The sequence below is a fragment of the Cupressus sempervirens genome, chromosome 11 (assembly GCF_028749045.1).
Source record: "Cupressus sempervirens isolate cs-2001-9-10 chromosome 11, ASM2874904v1, whole genome shotgun sequence".
In the NCBI taxonomy this organism is placed as follows: domain Eukaryota; kingdom Viridiplantae; phylum Streptophyta; class Pinopsida; order Cupressales; family Cupressaceae; genus Cupressus; species Cupressus sempervirens.
Genome location: NC_143128.1, coordinates 499,789,736 through 499,794,962, shown reverse-complemented (window position 1 = coordinate 499,794,962; position 5,227 = coordinate 499,789,736).

The following is a 5,227-nucleotide window of genomic DNA, read 5'->3' as shown; positions in this document are numbered from 1 at the left end:
TCTTTATGTTGCCCTTATGTTTCTATAGCCGAGTTATCTCTTATATGTATTATCTTATTGCAATACTTAATATTTTGCTCAAATATCATATATACATTACGTCTTGATGTATCATCATTATCAATTCATTTATTAGCATTAAACATAAAAAATGGAATTCACTTTTTTTGTTATTATTATTAGCTGATTGAGTTTAGCATGTTCCATTTTGACATAATAAGATATGGATTTTCCATATTCCTTGTACTGGTAATGGATATTATGATTATAATATTTTTAAAACTCCTCACACATTATCTCTAGAATTTTCTATGTGTCATTATACACAAGTGTATTCCCATACACACACACACACACATGCAAGTGCGCGCACACACACGCACATGCGTGCACATGTGCGCGCACACACACACACACACACAATCTTTAAAATTTCTTAAATTAAACCATGTTTTTGTTCTACATACAATTTTGAATACTACGATTTATTCTATTTAACATATGCTAGTCATTAATAATTTCTACTTTAAAATTCATAAATTTGATAATATTTTAAATTAAAAATATTAACCTAAAAATATCTAAATAAAATAAAACTCTACGTGTGGACCTAAACTCTTAGCTATTATTATTTTTTGACCTACAAAGATTGCAAGGCTACCATGAAGCACTAAAAAATGCTTTATGCACTCTTCCTACCCTTTCTCCTAATCAAGATAACATAAATGTATTTTTATAGTGCATGAATTGTACCCTTGGTCCACCTCAAATTGTGTTTACTAATGATGACTTACCTCCTAAAGAGATCCAAGATCTCTATGACACTCTTATGGTAGCTATTTTGGTCAACGATAATCTTATTCATCAAGATCTAGTTGATAATGGATCTAGGATTAATATCTTAAGCATGGATATGCTCAAACAAATTAACGTTGTTCAAATATCAAACCCGATAGTACCTCTATTTGTGGCTTTGATAAAATTTCTACAAAAACCTCAGGAACCATTACTTTACCTATCAATGTAGCTCTAGTTGTTTTCAATACTCATATTCATTTTATGCCTAGACCTCTCAACTACAATCATCTTTTGGATAGACCTTGGTTACAGGCTATGTTGGAAATTACAAATGGAACAATTGTTATGTTGTCATTGGTGCCAAACCTACTCGTGAGACATTGTCAAACCTACTGGAGATACTTTTACTAATAATGTAGAGTGCCATATCATTTGATTGATGAAGAGGATTCAAAAAGAAGAGATAGCAAGGTGAGCTAGTCAATTTGTTGAGAAGAGAAGTTAAGTATCATGAAATTATAATGGGCACTTGATAAGTTAGTCATTGACAAGATAATGAGTTGTTTAATCATTACATAAAGTAAAGAAGACAAGTGAAATAATGTATGAGTGAAATGAAAAGAGTTGAGTTTTTGATTAAGGAAAATAGATTTTGAAGGGTGCTTGAAACCCTAAACAAGTGTAAAGATTTTCAATAAGTACATAAGCAACAAAACAACAAACAAAAGTGAAACTGGTCACCCCCAAAACAAAGGGTAACCAAGGTGATAGAAAAGCCTATCACCAGCTAAAGCCAAAAAACTAGCAAGAGGACAAATGAGAGCCATATACTACAATGGAGCTCACGATTTGCCCTTGGATTTAGAGCCTCCCTTGCATGATCAGAGGTTCATTTCTAAAGGAAGAGAATATGACTTAGTTTTCTTTCTTTTTAATGTAGTCCAACCATCCTCTACCTTAACTGCCTCAACAAACCAATCCCTAGAAGAAACTGAACAATGGAGCCCAGGGGAATTAGAAGCAACAACAATCTCCCTAGAAGAGCCCTTAGGCAGCTGGCCCCCCACATGACTAGGAGAAGCATCTAATATAGGGGCATGGGTAGGAGAGAGTATAGGGCCCTAGCCCCCAACAAGGTTGGGAGGAACATCCAACATAGGGGTAGGGGCAAGAGAAGGAACAGGGTCTTGACCAGGAGTTAGGACATCCTCCTCTATCTTTGTAACCGAATGATCATCAGTAGGGGAATCATCCGTAGAGTCAACCACTGGGTTTAAAGGTGCATCCATGGACTTAACCACCGTATAGTGTTCAGAAAAGATTCTTGACCACCAAGAAGGTGGTTGCCTTGATTTAGTCTTCACAACAGTACAACGAGCAACAATGTGACCTATCATATGGCATTTTCTACAACGAAAAGGGATGCCTTCAGAATCCAATATTTGGGTCCAAGAGCTCCTTAGAGAAACCAAACAAACCTTCTCAGGGAGGCCCTTTCAAATATCCATCTCTACAAGAATTCGTGCACACGTCGAATGGAGAATATTCGAAGTGTTTGAGTCCACATATAAAAAATCACCGACGGCATCCCCAATAGCTTCATAAATAGAATCTAGCTAGAGATGCATCGAGAGTTTTGGAATTCAGACCTAGATAGGAACCCTATTTTAGGATTCAGTAAGTGGATCGAAATCCATATGCCATGGTTTGGCCATAAGAGGAAATCTGTCCTCCCATGAAAAACTGTTATTGCACAAAATAGTCTTCCTATCTTTAATAGTTTTAAACTTTACTATGAAAAATCCTTTAGCCATTAGAAAGATATGGACATCCTACTCTAAAATTGGTTCCCAATGCTTGGAGATCCAAGCATGAAGATTGGCAAGAGGGGGCCAAAAACCTCGAAAGCAAAAAACAACAGCAAAGGTAGAGAGCTCTTTTGCCATATTGAAAATATCAACAACTATATCCAGGTCTAAAGGAACCCTTATAGGGTTTGATACACTTACAGGGGATGAGAAGGCCTGGAATGAGCAACTTGAACAACACCATGAAGACCTGCCTCGAATGCAGCCACGTCGACATAAGAGACAACCCTACCCCCTGAATGCATAGGAGAAGTCGACCCAAATCTAGTAGGAACAACGGTAGAAGGCATAATGGAAAAGGCACCACTCCCACACCTCAGACCAGCAATACACGAATGGGAGAGCACTGGCAACCACCAACGAGCAACAGGATCATGAATTGGAGAGAGCACCAAATAGAAGCGATCAGTTGAAACTTGAACTAGAGCCACGTCAAAGGCAGGGAGAGCCGACCAGCAACTGTAGCTTCCAAAAGGAAATGAACATGTCGAACAAAACCCGCAAGCAGACCAACGGCCATGGATGGCGACAAGAGCCAACCAGCGACCATGACTAGGGCATCAAATTTTTTAGGTCTTAAGCAGTGAGAGCCAACCAGTGGCCATAGCTAAGGTACGAAAATGATTGAGTAATGAAAAGAGTTGAGTTAAAATCTAAGCTTGATCGAGTATTAGTGTTGGTCAGTCAATGAAGGAGATGGAACAAAAAAGATTAAGGAATCTAAGTAGAAGTTGAACAAATAGTTTAATCCAAGTGATACTTATTGTCGAGCAATTTGGAGTATTGGTCGAGCATCAGTAAGATTGAAAATGATAGTGAATGTCAAGCAAGACAAAACAGTGTATGCTGAGCTACACAATGATGATTGAGTAGGACTTAGTGATTGCCGAGTGACATCAAAAGTTACAGTTTGTGAAAGAATCAAATTTGAGGCTGACAAAATTGAATACTTGAATCATTGAAAATGCATAGATGATAAGGATTAATGAACTAGCATATTTAATACATGAAAAGAGTTTGTTATGTGATCAAAGGAAAGGATTTGATCAAAAGTTTCTAGAAGTTTCAAGAAAGGAGAAGGAGAACAAAATTATGGAAGGATTCGATGAATATAACCTAACCCTAAGATTTATGGTGATATTTAAGTGGAAAAAGATCAAAATTATCTATTTAAGGAGGCAGAAGAGATTTTTTCTACAGTTGGTTTGTGGTTGATTGGCGATCTTAAGGAGAATTTGTGAAGAAAAGAGTAGCAGAGTAGAAGTCAAGAGATTAGAAAAGTGCGATTTCTTGAAGGGATGCCAAGAAGATCAGTGATGGAGATGATAATGGAGGCTAGTCAATGAACCAACATATGAGCAAATGGAAACCTGAATTTGCAAAGTGAGTTGTATTTTATAGATCAAACCTACTGTTCCATTCTAGCAATTATGGTAGTCAAAATCCTTTAATCAAGGTTGACCTAACAATCATGTTGTAAATCCTTTAATCAAGGTGTCATTCTAATGAAATGATCCAAAGTCCTCTAACTAGGGCACTCCTAATAGGGTGATTAAATCTTTTAACAAGGTCATATTTAACAGTGTGTTTTGTAACCTTTAATAGGGTTGACTCTTAACGGAGCTCACTTTAGAAGAGTGAAAAAGTGGTAACATATTACTTGGTGGTTTTTCCCAAATTGGCTTTCCATGTTATATCCTAGTGTCAAAGTATCATTTACTTGTGTGAATGTTACTTTATGCATGCTATTTTTATAGTTGTTTATTTTACTATTAGTCAACAAACATACACAGAACAAAGAGTTAAAGAATATTAAATTCATGACATATTTCTATATGAATAGAGTTGTTTTATGAGATTGTTTATGTTTCTTGAAGCTGTTGAAAGTTGAATTGATACATATGAACCTAAGGATAATTGATTCACCCTCCCCCTCAATTATGCTAAATCATTCTAACATGTTCCTTCAACACTTCATAAAAAATTTAAGTTTCTCTTTAATAATGTCATGTACACTCTTCATGCAAACACTAACCCAAATAATTGTCTAAATATTGAGGAACAAATAAATATAGAATCTAATCATGATCTTCCTACAAGTACCCTTCTAGGTGATGATTTAGGATCCTTAGACTTCACACCAACATTTATTGGAGAATATAAAGTTAAGGACTTTCCATTCATGAGAGATTGCACAACTCATTTCTTCACCAATTTTGTTTCTAATTCCACTCATGATGAATCTATTAAATATAGTGATAACATTTCAATGCCCTTAGGAAATGATGGGAATAGGAAGTTTTCTAAAACCATTTTTGATCATAATTTAAGATGTGTGCAACAAAGTATTGAATCTCATTCTTTTTCCACATCCTGTCTTCATATATCTTCTCCTACTAATCAAGAACTTATTTTACCTAAAATTCTTTGTGCTAAGATGATTACTAGGGCTAAAGGTACAAAGAAACATAGTCAAAAACTCAAGAATCTTCCATTTTGTATGTATTACCATTATCATTATCACTTGTCACGATTTATATTATAAAATTCAACAAATCATT